The sequence below is a fragment of the Heterocephalus glaber genome, unplaced genomic scaffold (assembly GCF_053883595.1).
Source record: "Heterocephalus glaber isolate CG9 unplaced genomic scaffold, H.glaber_assembly_v1.0 deba00001593, whole genome shotgun sequence".
NCBI classification, from domain to species: Eukaryota; Metazoa; Chordata; class Mammalia; order Rodentia; family Bathyergidae; genus Heterocephalus; species Heterocephalus glaber.
In genome coordinates this window covers 1,936,593-1,957,992 of record NW_028258368.1, presented here as the reverse complement: position 1 = coordinate 1,957,992, position 21,400 = coordinate 1,936,593, and the positions used below count along the sequence as shown (strand labels likewise).

The window sequence follows — 21,400 nt, the reverse complement described above, 5'->3', positions numbered from 1 at the left end:
ATAGGACCTTGAAGGCTGCCTCTAGTGATGGCCTCACCTCTGTCGTTTAATAACTGCATCCTATATGTCACTAGCAGCAGCTGTCAAGTCCCAAAACACTACATTAGTGAAATAACCAAGAAAAGAAATTTAAGAAATCATTTACAATTAACCTTCCACATCGCGATGTTTAAAATAAAGAGTTGGCTGCTCTCCTCAATGTCACTTTATATCAACATACCCTGCAGATGATAAGGGATCCAGTTTTCTCTTTACCATTCCCCTCACTGATGTGTGATGTTCTGTTTGCAAAAGGCAGAGTATCCTTGGTTAATGTGAAGCTGAAGGTATCTGTTGGAGATATGAATTTTCTTTCTTTCTTTCTTTCCTTTCTTTCCTTTCTTTCCTTTCTTTCTTTCCTTCCTTCCTTCCTTCCTTTTTGTGGCCAGGATATATCTGTAGTCCATGCAACAGAAACAGCTCACATTTATTTAAGCACTTACAATAAGGCAGACACTGTAGTAAAAGCTTCCTCTGCTTTAATCTCTTTTAACTCGGACACAGCCCTGAAAATTTCCTAATAGCCTGATTGCAAACTTAAATATAAGCTAGATAAGCTAGTTGACTAAGCAATTTATACAGCCTACTGGAAATCACACATTCAGGAAGTGACAGTGAAGGATCCAAACTTCACAGCCCTAGCTCCTAACCACTGACAATAATGCAGCAGCCACAGAAGTTTTACAGTAATGGCCCATGTACAAATCTGTACAGCCACAACAGACAGACAATTAATGCATGAATGCTTTTTCTCTCCAGGCAAAATCTTTATGAGTTACACAGTGATTCCTCTATTGCAGACAACTACTACAGCATGTGGTCCCACCTTTACCCAAGATACATTCCACTGAGAGACTGTTAAAAAGCTGACTCCAGCTTTGTTGGAGAGACTTTCCGGTTTTATCTTCCTCCCTATCAAGTGTTGACTCAAGACCTTCACTGCCAGGTCTTAATTTGAGTAGATAAGCAGAGAACATCCTTGACCATCTCAAGAACAAACATTAATACTATCATTTGGCTTTTGGATGAAAATGATCATTGTTCAAGTAGAAAAAAAGAATGTTAACTGCATAGAACAAGAAATAAACTAAACAACCCAATTCCTGACATATAGCATTATAGTTACATAGTTGCCATAGTTTAAAAGTTAAATTTTAAATGGGAAAACATGAAAAAGGTACCAATACACATACTTTTTTTGTATACTAGGGATTTTAATTTTTTTAAGATGAAGGAGAAGCAAAAGCAGCCTCAGGATGTGAAAATAAGCCTACTGGCACAAAACAAAGTCATAAAACAAAATTTCAAACTGCTAAAATTTACAGATAAAGATGTTAAACTGAAAGTTAAAATTATACTATATGTCTCCAAGGGATCATATATTCAGAAATCATGTTGGGGTATGAGGGGGGCTATGGGGGTAGGAGCAGAAAAATTAGGGTTGACTTTTTTAAAAACAGTAATAATAAAAACTAAAAATTTACTGTGTTAAATTACTTTAAAACCACATTCCATGGAATTACAACGTTGGACTGCTGAAAATGGAAGCTTTCCCAGAATCAAGTATAAGTTTAACCCTGGGAAACAAGTGACAATGTCAACCACCATAACAATCTAGAAAACAATGCAAAGCCAGAGAGAGAGAAAGAGGGTAGCCACACCCTTTAGAGGTGGTTCTTGTGTTTTCTTTTCATCCTGCCATAATCAAGCCCCATTAGTTTTAAGTATAAACTATGTGTTCTTATAGAGTTCAGGAGCTCTGAATGGAATACCCACGTGGCTGCCTCTGGACCTGGTATAGCAAGTGTATGATTCATCAGAACCTGAGGCTGAAAGGCTCACAGTAGCTAAGTTCAAAAATTAAATTTTTTTGGAGGTACAGGGGATTGAACTTAAGGACTTGCACGGAACTACACCCCCAGCCCTTTTGAGATAGTCTCACTAATTTGCTAAATTCCCCAGGCTGGGCTCAATCTCTTAATCCTCTTGTCTCAGCCTCCCGGAATATTAGGATTATAGGAATGCACCACCATGACTTTAAGTATGAAGTTATTCTACTGTATGTAGGTATATGGACATAAAGATTAGGTACGAAGTGTAGCAAGTAGAAATGGGGAAGAGAAGGCAGGGTTGGAAATATTAGATTACACTGCTTATCTTACATGCCTGAGGACTCCTTTCCTGGGGGTGGAGGTGGAAATCCTTTCTAATGCTTCTGTGATATTTCTTTTTTTTATTAGTACATATTGGCTATACATAACGATCACATTCATCATAGGGACTCTGCATCCCTACATAATCTATCTTAATTCTTCTTTTTTCCCATTCCCTTCTCCTCCCTTCAACCTCCTAACCACATGTAGAGACAAGATTCTAGCAAGTGCTATGCTGCTTTGGCTGACCCTACTAGAGTGAAGTCTCCAAACACACAAAGACTATATTATATCCTGAGCTAGAGACCATTATTAATCATTAATCAGCAACAGGCAGCAGATCACAGATGATAACACCCAAAACACCCACAGCTCAAGGTGTGAGCTCCAGGATACACCCCCACCAACCTGACTCAGTCCAAGACCTTCAGCCTCTCCCCAGACACTACCTTCACTCCTTTCCACTTCTTCCTGGCTTCTCCTCTCTGTCTCAGTCCCCATCAATGCAAACTCATCTCTTCTTTTCAGGTCAAATCAACATTTAGTAGATCCTCCTGTTTTAACAAAACCTTTTTATGCTTTCTTATGCTCATGCTTTAAAGTCAGATCAGCTAGTTTCACAGATCAAAGAAAATAAATACCCATGAAGTTCCCTCTTCACAGAGCCCTTCAGTGACATTTTTCCCTTGAGATTCAGGAGCTAGCTCTATAAGAAGACGATGAGTCCTCTCTGGTGTATAGGCCAGTATCGTCCCATGCTCCATAAAACAGAGGCTAGTGCTTGCCTAGTAGAATTCTGAATCAAATAAGAACAGGTAGATATGCAAGCGCAAGGACCCGAGTTTGATCCCCGGTACCAAAAAATAAATAAATAAATATTTTTTTAAAAAACAGGTAGAAGCCCTAAAATAAATACATATATATGTATATTTTCATATATATGTATATATATATATACATGTGAGTACATGATGTATATGTATTATGTATGTGCATACACACCTATATATACACATACAAGGTGTGATCAAAACATACAGCAAATGCTTAAATAAAAATTTTTTATTTTTAAAAGACACACTGTCATTAATTCCCCCCAAAAATACTCTCCCTCACTTCAATCATTTAACCCACGGTTCTTGCCACTTTCTGAAGCAGTTTTAGAAATCCTCTTTCCTAGGTGTCTTTTTGTGGCTGCATCGATGTCCTGAATCAATGTAAAACATTTATGGCACCTTCTGTCAAATAAAAACATCACAGTGTGTTCTCACCCAGTTTATTTACTGAATCTGGTACTGTGCAACTTCTGGCTCCTCGTGGCTCTTTTATGATCATCAAAATGATGATCATAAAATAGAGAAACATTTTGAATCAGTTCAGGACATCAAAGCAGCAATGACAGCTCAACTAAAAACATGAAAGAGGGCACCAGGACTGCTTCAGAAAATGGCAAGAAGGACGGGACACACACAAACACACACACACACACACACACACGCCTCACCCACAAAGGAAGGCCACCAGAAGACATAAAGGCCTTCCCTTATTTCCAGCTCCTTAGAAGTATTTTTAAAGGGCCCTGTTGATCTCCACTCTCCTCCCTGAAACTCTCCACTTCACAAGAGACCCAGAATTACTGAGTTCTTGCACTTGCCAGCAAATGTCATGCTGTTTCTTGCCTCCCAGTTTTCCGCCAAGAACATTCTTTCCCCTGCTCTAGGCCTGGCCACCTCTTGCGCATCCCGCAGGTCTCCATCTGGATGCCCATTCCTTTGTTCCCTTGCAGCGCCTGTTCAAATCTGAGCTGGGTACCCATTCTCTGGGCTTCTATGATGCCTTGTTGACTTGTCCATACTTCACACCACTTGATCAACGGTATCAAAGAAACAGGGATTTTGTCTTGTTCATTGGACCTAGAAGAGAACATTACCAATGACAGATGCTCAATAAATATTTGATGAATAATATTTAAAGTTGATTGGTTTATCTCTAGTTGCATCAATTTTCCTGCTAACAAATGGCCTGCACCCATGGACTGTTTAACAGGCATTATTCATATACAATTCTATGGCATTCTAGATGTTTCAGATAAACAAGATAAAGGAGTAAATCATCATCCCTGAGAAATTCTTCCAAGTTTTTGGATCCATCCATAAAAATCATCTCTACATAACTAGGTAAGCTACAGAATAACACAGAACCCAGACAGCGAGCTATTTAATCTCATTTCCAAAAATGTGGGAAAAATAGAGAACTCTTCTCTGTAGAAGCCACCAATACATAGCCATTCACTAAATGAATGGCTTTGTTAGCATTAAAGTGAGGGATTGCATAATCTACAGTGTCCTGTTACCCAGTTCAGCAAGGGCGTAGCATGTCCCAATTTATCAAATATCTAGTTACTGAACACTTATCTATTACAAAAGTTGATTACAGATTTTAAAAGAATTAAAATTAAATGCATTCAGTGTTACATCATCCTGAGAATACAACAGAACTGTGTCCATTCAGGGAGGGGCTTTTCAAGTGGCTGATTTTGCAGGACAACAACTTCCCTCCTTCCTTTTATTCTTAAATTCACTCTGCAATCAGGTTTGTTCCGCTACCAGCCCACCACTACTACCTTGTCAAGTTCATCAGTGACTTCCCCATAGCTAAATACAAGGGTGTACCATCTCCTCTCACTGACCTGACAGCTGTACTTGCCCAGCTGTCCTCTAACCTAACTCCCTCCTCGAGAACACCTTGTACACTTGCCATCAGCACACTGCTAGCTCCCATTTTCCACCTAGCTCCTGGCAGCAATTTCACAGCAATCTTTGCTGGTTGCTCATCTCCAAGATTTCAAAAGGGAGGTCTGCAGTGCCCCAGATCTCATCTCTTCTCTTGTCTCCCTATACTCATCCACTTGGTGATACCATCCAGTCTCCAATACCATCTATACTCTGATGGCCACTAATTTCCTCTCTCTAGTACCAACACCCCCCATTAATCCTTGCTGAGCTAATCAATATTGCAAATTAAAAATCCAGAGTTTCCCTTAACCCACTTTGCCCATATCCTCCCATCTTCTATCCTCCAATTCCTCAAACCAAACATTTTAGGAGTATCTTCTCCCACCAACATCCAGTCCCTTAGTGAATCCTACTGGCCTTTCAGAACACCCCAATCATGAGTACCTCTCATGGTCAAGCACCTATCTGCTCAAGCATTATCTTCCAAGTGATTATTGCCATAGCATTTCAACTGGTTACTGAGTCCACCCTTGCAAGTCACCATTATAATCTTAAACTATAAATGTGGAATTACCCCTTACCTTAAAACCCTCCAATGGCTCTCCAAAACATTGTGCTGAAGCCAAAGTATTTAATCAGGATCTCCGAGGCTCCATACCACATGGCTTCCCCTTTCCCCTTGGACCTCAGCTCCTGCTGTCCTTCCTTTAATCAAGCCCTCTGTGACAGTCACTTTGCCTCCTTGCTCTTCCACATGTTAGGCACTCCATCTCAGGACATTTGCTCTCTGCCAAAACATTCTTCCACCTGCCATCCACAGTGCTCCCTGAAACCCGGTCCCCTGACCTAAAGCTGCCTCCCCATTCCCTTCTCACACCCATCTCTGGTCCTTTCCACAGCATAGGTTACATTTGGATGCTATGAATGTTATTATCTACCCTACCAGAATCTCAGCTCCAGGAAGACAGAAGCTATTGTCTATTTTGTTCACTGCTGTATTCTCAGCTCTTTGGAGTGTGCCTGGCACACAGTAGGCACTCAGTAAACCTGCGCAATGGACATCAACCACCACCAGATGTGGTAGAAGTGCCACTTCACTCAAGTTAGATAAGGAACGACAAGAGTTAAGAGTTACATGGCTCCTAATGGGTTCCAGTGACATCACACTCCTTTGAGAGTTCCATTTTCAGGTAGAGGGGTTAGTTTTAATTTAAAACTCAGAGGTGAGGGATTACCAAGTTCTAATACAAATATCAAACCAGAAGGAGCACATGAGAAAAGTAATCTATCATTTTGTAGCTGATCCTACTAAATACAGAATTTGGTAACTTTACACGAGTAAGGGAAATGATAGAAGAAATCTCATCTGTTTCTAAAGCTCGGCTGGGCCAATGATAAATAAGAAAACAGGCTACATCATCCCTGTCCAACCCCTTCCTTTAGTGCCATGTCCTGCAGAGCCCTGTAAACCTTGGCTGGTCTTCTACTCACCATGCAGGCAACCTAAACAGGTAATAATGTCAGGGAGCTGGTCACCCAACCATGCAGCTGCTACCACCAGCAATGTCAGCCACAACTGCTTGGCTCACTACACACTGGATAAGAGTTCAAGGATTGCTCCAAGATGCATTTTGCATTGACCACCAATATTTTTAGATCTCCATTTACCACCCTGCAGCACTGTAATCTTCTCTGTATTTTCTTTTGTGAGTCTATGACTTAGGGTGTGCTGTGCAGGAATGATTCAAGGTGTCACATTCATGTATATTGCATCATTTCACACTCGAGTTTGAGAACCTGAGTTCCAGCTAACACTACCCTATTTTAGCACATTGCATGTGCCAAAATGTATGACATTTACACCTCATTAAAACATGAGACAATCAGAGAGTGTAATAGGAGACAGCACTTTGTTTTCTTAAATGTTGGGATCAAGCAAGATGGTAGCAGTATGCAAGATGCATCAGCTACACCCCATATCAGCTTTTTTCAATTGTTTGAAAATCCTTTAATTAAAACATGAACCTTTAAATATTAGAATCTGACTTTTAATTGCAGTTTTACAATTTAAATTACATGAATAATATAGGGAGGCATAATATGAAAATTAAATTTTAGCAGATTTAAAAATATAAGATAAAACTGAAAATGTATGAAGAAAAGATAAAAGATAACCTTTGCGGGCCAGGGATTTAGCTCAGTGGTTTCAGTGCCTGCCTCACAAGTGCAAGGTCCCAAGTTCGATCCCCGATACAAAAACAAACAAACAAAAAAAAGATAACTGGGCCGGGGATTTAGCTTAGTGGTTTCACCGCCTACTACGCAAGCGCAAGGACTTGAGTTCAATCCCCGGTACCAAAAAGAAAAAAAAAAAGATAACCTTCATATGTGTTACATTTCTAACTAATACCTAACTGACTATCATGATATTTTGATACACATATCCATTGTGCAATGTTTAAATCAGGTTAAGCATCTATCTCCTCAAACATTTGTGATTTTTTAAATTGTTTTATTCTTTTACTGGTTATACAGATTAATGGTTTTATTTTGGCAGATACACAGCTTTGAAATCAGTATTGATAAAGCATAAAGTGTGCTGCTCTTAAAAACACAAAGCAGATCCCCCCCCAGAACCTACATTTTTGGTGATATGGCCATGCTGTCATGAGACCTGGACTTCAAAGTTTCACTCACAGCTCCCATATTCAGACCCCGTGGAGGCCTACAGAGCACTCCTACATTGCCCCTCTCTCTGCAACTCTCTTTACCTTTCTGGAGGCCTCTGCACCATCTTAGGCCTCATCACCTCTCACTGAGGGCTGCCCCAAAGCCTCCCAGCTGGACTCTCAGCCTCCACTCATACTCCCCTCCAAAGTCCTCCTCATCCACAATTCCTCCAGCAACACAACACTTTCCCAACTTCCACATTACCTACCCATTACCCACTAAATTAAGAAAAAAAACTTCCTAAAAATCAGTGGGTCACAAATGTTCACAGACCACCTACAAACACTTACCTCATCACCTGTTAAAACACACAGCCCTCTGAGCCCCACCACACCCAAAGACATCATCAGCATCTCTGGGGGTCAGGACTAGGAAATGTCTGGTCCTAAACAGAAACTACTATGCCCCCTAAAATCTGAGTGTCAACACCTGAAATTTTGCATTCAGACCACACGAATAGACATATCTGGCTATAATGGATTATCATGCATCAAACCAACCCAGACCCAGCTAATAAAGAAACAATCCAGATGGGCAAGCTGTTTGAGGGGAACAGAAAGCAGGTACAGCAGCCAGGACATAAGGGCCAACATCCTGGATAGAAGACATGAAGGTAAGTATAACAGTCTCCCAGGTTTTCCTGAAGACCAGTCTTTTCCCCAAGATTCCCAGACAAGAGGCCAAGTGGGCAGCAGCCAAGCTATGGGTAGAGAATAAATCCACTTGATTGCCTTAATCCACACAAATAAGGGGACTAAAGCCACAGACAGGTCTGCCACCTACAGAGGACCAGTTGGGGCATTCTGATGTATTTCCTTTTAGCCTTTTAAAAATATAGTCATATAATTTCAAATTTTACTGTATGAGAGAACTAAAACTTAAAAACACTAAGTGACTCCCTGAAGGTTCCATAATCTGTTAGATATATTTAAAAGTCTGTCATTTCCCATTTGCCATAGTCCAATCAAATATTTAAAAGAGAAAAGACACAGATACAATAGTCTCCAAAATGTTTTTATTCACTGGTAAAATCACGGTTATATTGAAGTAGATCAATTCAAATAGCACTGTTCATAATGTAAGTTTTTCCCTTGTTCTGGAAACTTACTACTAAGCCAAACTTATGGTCCCTACCAAAGAGCAGCAAAGGGAGGTCAGGCTCTGGATTTGATTCCCATTTTCTTACTATGCAACCTCAGCTACATCAGAGATTGGTTTCTTTAACTCTAAAAAGAAAATGATAAAAGTGCCAGCGTAGAATAAGCATTGTGAGGACTGAACGCAAGAATTCAAAAAAGCCTTCACAAGGGCCAGGCCCATGGAGACTCTCAATACCTGTCTGCTGCTGACTACGGTCTTCCCACAAAACTGCAGGCTTCCTGGAGATCGACTCCAATTAAATCTAACCCACCTTCCTGTCCCTAGCATGACACAGAGTAACTGGTATAGAAGAAAAAGGAAATTTATACTTTTTTTAAATTTTAAATTTGTAAAAGGCGTCAATGATTGAAACAAAAACAATGAAGATTTAACAAAATGTCATTCATTATGAACATACACGCATGTGTATATACAGATATGGATGTGTATATAATCCCAGTGAATATATACATAGTACACATAGTCTACTCATAAAGCAAACTGAAAGGTTAAAATAATCCCTTGGTTTTGGTGAGAAGTTTTGTACACTATATTTTGGGGTGAGTACTACTCCAGTTTAAGTACTCAAGCTACTGTTTTTCTTGTTAGTTTTGTTTGGTTTGCCAATTCTTAGCACAATGAAGATAGAAACAACTTGCAATCAACTAACAGCAAAAAAATTTAAATAGGACCTCACAGATTAGCACCAAAATTTGGACATATTCTCCATTTTCATCCACACATAAAATCTGACTAATCAAAAGGGGCTTCTACCATAAAGATAAACGAGTCATTTGTAGGAAAATGGATGCACTTTGAGACCATAATGTTAAGCAAAATAAAGCAGACACAGAAGCTTAAATACTGCATGGTTTCTCATAAGAAACCCAAAATATAAATCACGAGCAAAATAAAAGATAGATACTAGAATGTAAGGAGAGAGATCTTTCTCAAAGGTGAAGGAGATCAAGAGGAGGAGGGGGGAAAGGGAGGGAAAAGGGATGAAAAAAATTAAGATGTGTTACATGCATGTGTCAACTCCACACAAGGAAGTAAACACTATGTACTACAAACATGTACTAATAAAAAGATACATAAAAATAAAAATAAGCTCCTGCCACAGGCCAATACTGCATAGGTGAACTCGACCAAGAGGATCCAGATTTCAATGTTCACACTGAAGAGAACCTGGTCATCTGCTATGTCCTTCAGGGCATACGCATTTGTGGCTTAACAATAACTGAATGGAATTGTACCTTGTAATTTTAGAAATAATGGAATTAGATAAATAGCAAAATGTTATTACAGGTTAATAAACAACGTACTAAGTAGTTGATGAATTACCATGTAGCCAATTTTACTCACATCTTGCAGGTACATTTGTCACTAGGACAACTAACCCGACACTGGCTGTTCACAGAGGTATCGTATTGCTAACTGGCCCACAATGTGTTGTTTGGTACAAACAAACAAAAAAAGGTACAGCCAGACAGTTTTCTAAAAACTGGGAAATGTCACATAGAAACTCAGCTTCATTTGGAAAACAACATAAAACAACCAAAACTCAAAGACCTGAAAACATTAGCGACACAGTATGTGTGTCTTTGCACCTGCCATAGTCTCAACCACGTTCTACTGTCTCACTTGGCCCCACACTTCCATTTCTAACACTGTCTTACTAGCCCCTGTTGGCATCCAAGTTTGCTACCCCTATTCCAAGTCACGACACCATCCCGGCATTGTGTGTCCACCTCTGTAGTGTCCTTTTTATTTCCTTGCTTTTGATCAATTGTAGGGCTCTCATGTTCTATCTGCAATGATTTAATGTGCATGAAAGGAGACAAAAGTTTTTCATCTTGAAGTGCAACATATTTGCCACTTCAAGTATTCCTCTTTTCTGGCTTTTTCCTCCTCGTTTCTCTTTACATCTCCATACTACTTTGTTTAAAGCCAAAACCTGAGAGCTAAGTGAGAAAGAACAACTGTTGATTCTCTTCTCAAAATGGAGGGGAAAGGTGTTACATTCTGCTCTTGCATTTCAATAAGGTCTGGAAATTCCACACAAAACCCAAACAGGTCCCTTCAGACCCATGAAACATGTTCCTCTCCCTGGGTTGTCCTGAGGCCAAGCACTCACAAGGGGACTGAATAAAAGGATGCCCTGGACCTGGGATTGAGCAGCTGGCCAGAAGCCCAGGGATAACAGCTTTAACTCTTCCCTGCCTGTTCTGTGGAAAGAGCACTCATGATCCAAGACATATTAACTCATTCATTTAAATTTGTCACAACTGTCCTATTGGAAAAGTTCTATTTCCTACTCAATCATTTTGCATTAGCTGAAAACCAACTGATGGCAAGAACTGTGGGGGAGAGTCCAACTCCTGTCATTGATTTCTGAATACTCCACATGAGTAGTACAGACCCCTCATCCTCCAGTATCAGGCTCCACCAGCATCACCTGGGGAGCATGGTAAAACACAGCTTCCCAACTGGGTCCCAGCTCCAGTTTCTGATTCTGTGCATCTGAGCTGGGGACCAAGAAATACACATCCACATTCTCAGGTGATACTGATGCTGGGGAAAGAGATTCAATTCTGTCAGGAGGCATCACATGCATGTGGCTGGAAAAGGGTCTCAGGAAAAGTTCAATTTAAACCATCAGGGCTCCAGTCCCCTATTTACAAGTGTTCATTAAGTTTTTCTATTCCCTGGGGCCAGCAGATCTCTATTCAGATCCAAATAAGAATGAAGACTCTCTATCTCGAAGATAGAGAGGCCTTTCTTTACAGATCAGTTTTATATAAAGTCCTTCAAGTTGCCCTGAGGGTGTTTATAACCAATCACTTCATCTCAAATGTCTCTGGACATCTCATCACCAAAGAGTATTTCTGTTTACTATTTATCTTTTTTCGGTACTGAGGACTGAACACAGGTTCTTGCACACCCTAAGCAAGTGCTCTACCATGGGGCTACATTCCTAGGCTTTTTTATTTTGAGACAAGGTACTGATAAGTTGTCCAGGATAGACTGAAACTTGTGATCCTCCTGCCTCAGCCTCCTAAGTAGCGGGGCTTACAGGTGTGCACCACCATGCCTGTCTCTTATATAAGCTTTTCTAAATACTTACTATTAATTTTAAGCATCAATGTATGCAGAGCCATTTTTCAAAATGCTGCTCACAGAACTGTCATCTGTTCGCAGTTAATGAAGGCTCCAGTTGGAATCCGTGTTAAGACGGTGCTGACAGCTCTAACAAGTGTTACCAGGAACTGGGTCCACCCTACATACTGAACCAGCCTTCTCTGTCTCACAGATCAGATTACAGGTGGTATGCTGACTTGATTCTCTTGAAGACACTGTGATTCAAAAGCACTCTGAGAACATGCATGACTGCTCAATCAATGCTCATTTAAGGAAAGCTGACAACACACAGACACATGCTCACACCAAACCCAAAGCCCTGAATTTCACTTCTGCAAGTCTCTGAAAATAGGAAATTGAATGTTTCCTTTCACTAAAAGGCTTTCCTCAGGAAAGCATGAATCAGACTGTGATAATCACTGCCTTTTTTAATAGATAACATGTAGGGGGTTTTCCTCCAACAGGGCTGACAGGTAGTCACCCAAAAGGGGGGCCCTATAACTGGGTGTTGGCGGTGGGAAAAGCGTCAAGAAAATTCTGCCACAAGCCTACCCACTTTCAATTCCCTCTCCCACTTGCTCCTCTCTTTTGAAAGGTGACACATTGTTCATGAGAGTGTCCAACTCTTCCTTCCTGATAATCTCCCAAAATATCATCTATTCCACCAAAATGGTTATATTTTCTAAAGTAAAAACTAGGACAGTCCATCCATGGAGCAAAATATTTTGTCAGATCTGCCAGTTCTGGTTACTCAAATATTTTAAAAGTTTTCAGATACAAAGCTTCCTAATTTTAGCACCTACTGATCTGCAATCAAAGGACCTGCTTTGTCCTCATAAACACAACTACGTGTGCCCTTCTTGGCCCAGGTTAAAAACTGTTCAATTACCCATTTGATGTCAAAGAAAACAAACCAGGCTAAGTCTACTTTGACAAAAACCCCTATTCATAGGTGAATGTGCAGCTTCAGAAACTGTAGCTCCAGCAAGATCTGCCAGAAAAGAACAATGATCTGACAAAGCATATGAAGGCAAAAAGACAGAGTGTGCTCTCTATTTTAAACAACCATCACACATGGATGCCCTGGGGGTAATCAAGAGATGATGGTGGGGTACTCTCCTGAGTCTAGTCGTAAAGAAAGAAACAGGTACCCCAGTTTCAAATATGATTTTTAAATTACTGAGGGCTGAAGCTATGGATGAACCAACTGTACCTAGCTAGTTCTTGGCTTCAGAAAGGCTGGAACCACCAACATTTTAGTCCCAAGACACTATCATCTCCAGAACACTGCCATGCCTTTCAGCCCTGAAGTCAGAGTGATCTTCCAAAAACAGATTAGATAATATCCTTTCCTGCTTGCTATCAGAAAAAAATTGCAAATACATGACCATGACTCACAAGACCCTACATGATCTGGCTGCTTTGTCTTTCCCACTCTCTCCACCCTACCATCCTTGCTCTACGTGACTCCACACTACCTTTTCTCACACCCTTCAGGCTCAATCATACCACAGGGCCTCTGTACAATCTATTCCCACTCCTGCAATGCCAGTCTCCACAGTTTTGCCATGGCTGGTTCATTCCTACCATTTATGTCATTATCTCAAAAGGCTTACCTATCACTCTATCCAAAGAAGCCTCTGACTTCTGCACATCTCCACTTTATTTTCTTCTTCACATGCATCAGTCACAGCCATTTTCTTGTTCATCTGTCTTGTTGCCATTTGTCACCCCCCTCATACATGTACTACACTAAAGCAAGGACCCACCTAGATCCCTGCCCCCAGACCACTACTGGATCCCTACAGCTACATCTGTTACTTAGTAGGTTCTCAGAACCAGTCAGCTGTTCCCCATCAACAGATTCAATTGACCACAGATCAAAATTATTCAGAAAAAAATTGTGTCCACACTGAACATGTGTAGACATTTTTTACTCTTGTTACTGTCCCCTAAATAATACAGTATAACAGCTATTTACACAGCACTTACATCATACTGTACAAGTAATGTAGTGATGATTTAAGGTGGAGAGGAGGATGTGTGTCAGTTATACGCAGATACCTCACCACTTTATGAAAGAAACTACAGCATCTGAGGGTTTTGGTATCTGAGAGGGCTCCTGAAATCAACCCTTGCAGACACTGAGATGCTGTACCTGTAGAATGGATGAAAATCTCTTTTTGCTTCAGGGCAAGATTTGTTACCAAGGTAAATGCTCCTGCTAAGCCCTTTCCTAAAGGAGCTACTGCTAAACCTTTAATGATACCATCTTCCTCTAGGACCTACAAGGTCCTCAAAAGAAAGGTGGAGAAGTGCCCAAGGAAACTGTAAGAAGACAGAAGATGAAATCAATTTATCACCTGTGCACCAAGAACAGGAGGCTGGGATTGTCAGGAATTATTATCAGACAATGTGAAAAGGGATAATCAGCCATGACAGTGTTAAATATTTTTTTTAAATAGTAATGTGATGACACTACCAGGTCACTTGGCGGTGTTAGGAATAAATCATTAATAATACATTGAACACATACATGCCATACATTAAGACAAGGTGTTTATATTACCTGGTATATTTCTAACTATAACACTGTGAGTTGGTCATGATCAGTCCCATTTTACAGAGGACAAAACGGCAAAGACAAGTGTGAAGAAGGTACTTACTCAAGCTTTCAAACCCCTTTGTATTAGACAAAGAATTTGAATCCAGTTCTATTGTTTTCCAGAACCTATGTACCACTTACTAGAGCTGCCTGATCTTCTCTCCCAAAGCAGCTAAATGAATAAGCTGGGAGGAATCAACGGCAAGCAGGATATGGGGCCATAAAAATTGCTAGGGTTGTTTAAGCAAGGTATTGTATGTATATATATGTGTGTGATTCTGCCTAATAGAAATGCTAATTGTATCACAGAAACAAAGAATTTGCAATGTGATATTAAAAATAAAATAAAAATTAGGCTAACAGAGTCAAAAAGAGAAATGATTAATTCCATCACTGAGCTACCTTCTGAAACTATACAACACATCAAGAAATTTCAATAAACAATTCACAGTCAATATCCCAATTGCTAAAAGATCAAGTCCAAAACATCTAGGATGCTGCAGAAGATGTGTGCTAAAAATAAGAAAAGGAGCATGTTCTTTAACTGTAGATCCTAAAGGGATGATCAGGAAAGACAAAAGTTCCTTGAAGTTGCCCTTCCCACACTTGCTGATTAGGAATGAACTAGCCCACCATGGCTACAAGAGGGAACAGGGTCCAGACAGAATAAGAGAACAGAAACCTGTGGAGTCTGGTCCCAGCTCCATGACTCTGGGCTCAGATAACTCACTCAACTTCCAAAAACCTCAATTCTGCTCATGGGCAGTGGAGATGTGTGGGCACTGGGCACCTGCAGGTCCATGGACAGTTCGAGGACAGCAAACTCAGAAGTGCTCCACAAAGCTGGTGGGAACAAAAATCCACTTAAGTCATTGAAAGCCTAGGTAATGGCTACGTGGGGATAAAAACTTCAGAAAGAGCAAGAAGGACAATAAAAGGGGAAATGAGGCAAGAACACAAATGTTTCCATGCACAACCAGCTAGGATGGTCAAGGAAAGCCAGGAGATATAGTGAACTCAATGCAGTGAACACAAAAGGCACATCTGCCAGATGAGGCCAGGCAGGAAAAGGTCCCCTCCCCATATCCATGGATACAGAACTGAGACACCCTAGCTTGGCACAACACAAACTGCCCAAATTTGAGAACTGCCTGGGTATTATTCCTGAAATGACATTCAGTGTCACTTCCCATCAACAATGTAATCTCCCTCCAAAATGACCCACCCAACTGTGGTAAACCCCATGTAATCACAGCCTACAGGACAATGTGACTGGCCAAAAGCCCAACTGTCCTCCCAAGTCCAGCTGAGCATCCCAAAAACAAGCTTCAACCACAGTGACCATGGACCTCCCCTCAACTCTCCTCCTCACTACTGGTCTTAAAGTATTTTTTTAAAAAATTTTTTAGTTGTTATGAGTACTCTTCAAGCCCCAAGGGACAGGTAAGAAATCTCAGGGGAAATATTTCATTTGGTTTGCTAAGAATTAACTGATGCTGTTGCTAGGTGGTGCTTATAAACATAAGCATACACCCTCACATGACTTTTCTGTTTTAGTGAGTGGCCAAGTCAAGCATCTTCAAATTAAGTAACATTACCCTTGAACTTAAGTAAAATAGGATTTAGCCCATGTCAGATCAGATAGCCCCATTCTACAGTAGCAATAACTGCCAGCAAAGTTTGAGAACACCTTTGAAGCTATGTACTAAAACAGGGCCTCTCAAACTCTAATGGGTGCATGAATCACCAGGGGATCTTGTTAAAAAGCAAATGGTGATTTAACAGACCTGAGCACAGCATCCGTAACAAGCCCCCAGGTGAGGCCCAAGCTGCAGGTCATGGACCAGGTGCCAGTGCAGTCAATGGACCGCAAGAGCCGTTCTTAATGCCATGCTCACTAAAAGGCCAGTTATTATTAAACAACTAAAAGTTGAGGAAATATGGTTTGAATTGATTTACCCAAAGAAAGTTCATGATATGAGCAAGACACATTTATCACTCAGTGAATCAAGAACCTTCCAGATCTAGTGATATCCCAATCCTCTGACTGGTCAGCAACTGGAAGAGAAATCTCTTTTCCATGAACTGGTGCCCCCAGATGGCCGGAATCTACCTCATGATTGACCTAACTGCTCAGCGAGAACAGTTTATGTCCAGGAGCTAAAGGATAAAAGGGAGGAAGCAATAAAAACATGAGTAGCGATTTACGGAGAGCTTACAGCAGATCACACTGTGAGGCAAACCTACTTGACTCCTGAACCCACGCTTCCAACCACCAAGCTCTTCCATCGGGAGTCAGGCAGGGCAGAGGTGAAGTGAGCCCATAAAAGGTCACTTCCAACTGCACCATCGCCCACGAATATGACCAATCCCCTCACTGCCTCAGTTTCTTGAATATGATTTCACAATGGTACATACATCTCATTTGGGTTTTCTGAGAAGTGAGGAAGTCTCAACCAAGTATTTAGTACAGCATCTGCCTCAATAGCATAAAAGCTTCAATCAAACTTTTTCTATTATTATGATTAAGAAGACTTGGGGTTGTGGATGGAGCAGAGTGGTAGAGTTCTTGCCTATCATTCTTGAGACCCCAGGTTCTACCTCTTGGCACTGCAAAATATTTTTAAAAATAAAATAACAAAACAAGAAATACAAAAGTCTTTATCACTTAAGTTCAGGAGACAGAATTGGGGAGAGAGTGAAATATGAAGTTTTTTGATCTGTTGCCAAATGGTGGACCTGTAAGAGTTAAAAAGACAAGGACCTTTTCTTTTTTGTGACTATAGAGGCTAAAGAAAAGGTGTACCCTAAATTGAAATCAGGATGATGAGAACATCTGGCCTCTGTGTGAACAGGGGCAGGAAGAGCCCTACGGCGTGTTGTGGCTTATCTCTAGATGTCCCCTCAAAGACTTATGTGCTCATAGCTGGGGCTTTCGGGAGTGACTGAATCATGAATGTGTGATACTGAATTAGTCCACTGATTGGTGGAACATAGTTCCACTGTGGGTGAAGGATTTGTTGAAGAGGGAAGACCCACCCTGGGTGTGGGTGGCACCGACCAACAGGATAGAATAAAAAGGAAAAGAAGAAGGAAGGCTTGCTGCTTCCTGCCTGCCACTCTGCTGTGCCCCTCTGCCATGCCACCTTTCGTTGGAACCAGCCAACTATGGACTGAAACCTCTATGCAATACGAGCTAACATACTATAAACCTTTCCTTGTCTCACTTGTGGGTATCAGGTATTCTGTCCCAGCAACAAGAAAAGTAACTAAAACATGGCGGAATGTAGTACATTGTAGTTGACCCACTGTAATGTACCAGATCTCTACAACAGTTACCACAGAAATCCAACCCCTCCGTGAACCTGCAGTGAGGCACGTTAGGACTGCCAATACAGGGAAGGAGTGGTGCCCGTGGCCAGTGAAGAAGAAGGGCAAATACCTTGAATACAACAGGCTCTGCCTTTGAAGGAAAAAAGGCCTTATTTTCGGTTGGAGATGGGGAAGATCAGAAGCTGGCCAGAGACCTGAACTCTGGGATGAACACTGGGTTTTACAGATGTGCTTGCTCAGCCACACACCAATTAAGAGCTGCCCACTCTGGGCTGATCAAGGCCAATGGTAAGACAGAGCTGCTGGGACAAAGCACTTCCCCTTCCTGCGTGGTAAGCACGCTCCCCAACAGCCTGTAAGCAGAAATACAACTCACGATAGCCACATTTTACAAAACTCCTGATATTTCAACCAACTTTAGAGGCACAGACCTTGGATAAATTAAGGTTTTGACCTAAGAAAACAGGAATGGAGACATAATGCTGTATTTCTAAAGCATAGCTGGCTTTTGTACTGCTGTAAGTAGGAAACTGTGGCATGCATCCTGCTTTGAGGGCTGACCTATGAAAATTAATACATGTAAATTCCTGCACGGCAGATCCTACCAACCACATACCAATGTCTATTCTGCCCTTCTTCCTTACTGCCTAAACTCCAATTTGTACCTAGGCCACTTTAAAAAAAAAAAAAAGGCAATGACCAGCTTCCCTTACAGCATAAAGTGGCCAGTTCTGACAAAAAAGGTGGAGGCCACTTCAACTAATGGTGCTTCTGACAGAATTAGAGAAGGCTTGGTTGCCATCACGCTTCTGTTCTCTATGGTCTCCTTTCTCGTACCTGGAACAGAAATACAACACTGGGGCAGAACAGCCATTTTGCATGAAGGCCATTAGGATGAACATCACATGTTCTGCCATATGCTAGGAATGACAGATCCAGACGACAGGAGTTACCCAGTCCTCCATTATCTGCGCTGATTCCTTGACAAAACAAAGCTAAAACTACCATTTGGTTAATCCAGTGGGTTTCCCATTATGTGTGACTGACTCCACATGTTGTAAAAGATCGTTTGCTTTACAACGCTTTTACTGAGTTATTTGGCTGGCAAAGTGCCATGAACTATGAATTCATTTGATTATAATTTTGTGGCACATACAAAATATGAAGAAAAAGATGTACATACAATGACCCTCCACTAAAGATAGAATCCTGAAGGTCCATTCATAAGTGTGCTGAAGATTTTCAATGTGGTCAACAGGTGGCCTGAGAAGAGGGACTGAAATAAAACCTAACCATTTGGGGTCAAATGCTGTTATGCTATTTGCCAGGTGGGTGACAACTGCCAAGGTTCTTAACCTCTCTGTGCCTCAATTTACTCAACTGCAAAATGTAAATAACATTTCCTACCTCAAAGGGTATTTGGGCATATTATTCACACAATGCTTAGGCCTTTGTCTGATACACTGAAAATATTTACATCTATTAATATTATAACTGGTGACACTGTAGCTAAAGACTAAGAATAAGAGCCACAGAAATTAATACATTCTGCACACAGCAACTTTTCTAATGCATCAATCTGTCTTGCAATATCAACATGAGCTCAGGCTATCCATGTGGCCAGGTTCAGTTAATTTTTAACCTCAGGCTTCCTACAGACAATTGTAAACCTCAAGCTCATAATTACCATACACATATTCATGCAATACTAAGAGTGGCTAAACGTACATGAAGAGCTGCTTATCATGGGGATGTATTTAGAAAATGGGGTTGGGTGAAGAGATTAGCAAAGACAGCTAAAAATAGTCCTATAAGCTGAGGAGTTTGCATAAATCAATAGTTTTTTAAAAAATCAATACCTGTACATCATTATGAGAAATTTTTAAGTAACATGTTATGCAATCTGGAAGAATAGAGCCTCTTGTTATCTAAGAGTTAGCCATACATTTGTTCCTTTTATCTTTTTTTAGATTTTCACACAGAAAGTATCCAGGTCTTTTCTAAGAGGCTGTATGTAAGAGTCCAAAAGGGCACAGGCATTTTGTATGAAGCTGCCAAGTTCTAGCCACAGGGAGGTAATCTAGTACCAAAGGTACTGAGGCAACCACAGCTGCTTTTTCAGGTCAACAGAAAACTTTTCCTAGATGAAAGCCATCTCAACTAAGCCAAAGCGTGAAGGAACTGGATACCAAAAACATGTTTTAATCTGCTCTTCTTTTAAAATGTTAAACAAATATAACAGGATGTGAATTTACACTATTCATCTCCCAATCCCAAGGGGCCAAAAGAAAGAAAAAAAAAGACACAAATCTTGATGGTGTGAAGATCTCATTCCATAATCTTCCTGTGCGCCTGTTACCATCGGTCTGGTTGTACATTATTATCAAGTAGACTGGCAGAGGCTTAGAAAAGCTAAAGAGTGATAAGATGTAGTAACCCTTTCTTTACTCCACAGCAGCACCGTCCAATACAATTAGAATGTAAGCCACAAAGGGAGTACCACGCAACAATAAATTTTTAGGGGCCATATTTAAGAAGGGAAAAATAAATAGGCAAAGTTAATCCTGGTAATAAATGTTATTTTATATAACATGCCAAAATATAATTTCGACATGTACTGAATATAAAAATTATGACTCATATTTCACATTCTTTTTTTTCATACCAAGTCTTCAAATGTCCAGTGTATTTCATACTTAGCATATTTTGCAATCCTGACTAGTAGCATTTCAAGGACTCAAGTCAAGGTGAGTATCTGCCACCAGACTGGACAGAACAGCTCTGGAGGTCAGTAACTGCTGACTTTAACAGTTTCTTCTGTGGCCTCACTGATGGGCTTACAGGCAAAATAGATCAAGTCAGCCTCAGCAAGTTGCTAGCTAGAGAAGACTTCATTTTAATCTAGGGTATGGGTATGGGTACCTTTTATGTCTACTGGGCACTGGCAATGCTATTTACTGTTTACCCAGGCAAATCAAGTCACCAATGCCCAGGTATCTGTCGTCTTCATCACTGTCATGCCTAAGAGTTCCTAAAATTCTAGTCATTGGACAAACCCCTACTCAAGGAGGGTATATTCTTTCCTTTCCCTGGAAAGGTCAGAAAGAGCAGGAAATGGTCAGACATACCCACTGACACATCCCACATGCCTGAGGCATCCCATTCCAGTGGTCTATGAAAAAAAGGCACAGGCATGAGAAATGAGATGATCCGTTTTCCTTATGCTGCAGCCATGGGTGAGACAGGTTGAAAGGTGACCTGAGCTTACCAGCTTTACCTACCTCACGGGCCTACTGTGGTGACCAAAGGCAAGAACACAGAGAGAGCTCTTAGCAAACTGTGAAGCGCTACACAATTCTAGTTATTATTATTGACAAAGGACACCATCCTCACCTGAAAGAGCAGACAGAAGGGAAAAAAATAGTAACTTGAAACAGAAGGATGCTTAAGTGGGAAGGGGGAAACCCTTGAAAGTACATTCCTCCTTTGTTCTTGGTGAACTTTGGTCTCTTGGAAGAGTACAA

General features: G+C 40.8%; 1 protein-coding gene across 3 annotated transcripts in view; it reads right to left on the bottom strand.

Moving 5' to 3' along the window:
• The window catches only part of Cnksr3 (CNKSR family member 3), a 100,119-nt gene that overhangs the window by 77,417 nt on the left and 1,302 nt on the right, over positions 1-21,400 (bottom strand). The window contains exon 2 of one of the 3 annotated variants that reach the window (XM_021238020.2): positions 21,158-21,269. The exons of the other annotated variants lie outside the window; for them this stretch is intronic. The gene's annotated coding sequence lies outside the window, so the exon portion shown is untranslated. The remainder of the gene's footprint in view (positions 1-21,157; positions 21,270-21,400) is intronic. 3 annotated transcript variants of the gene reach the window in all.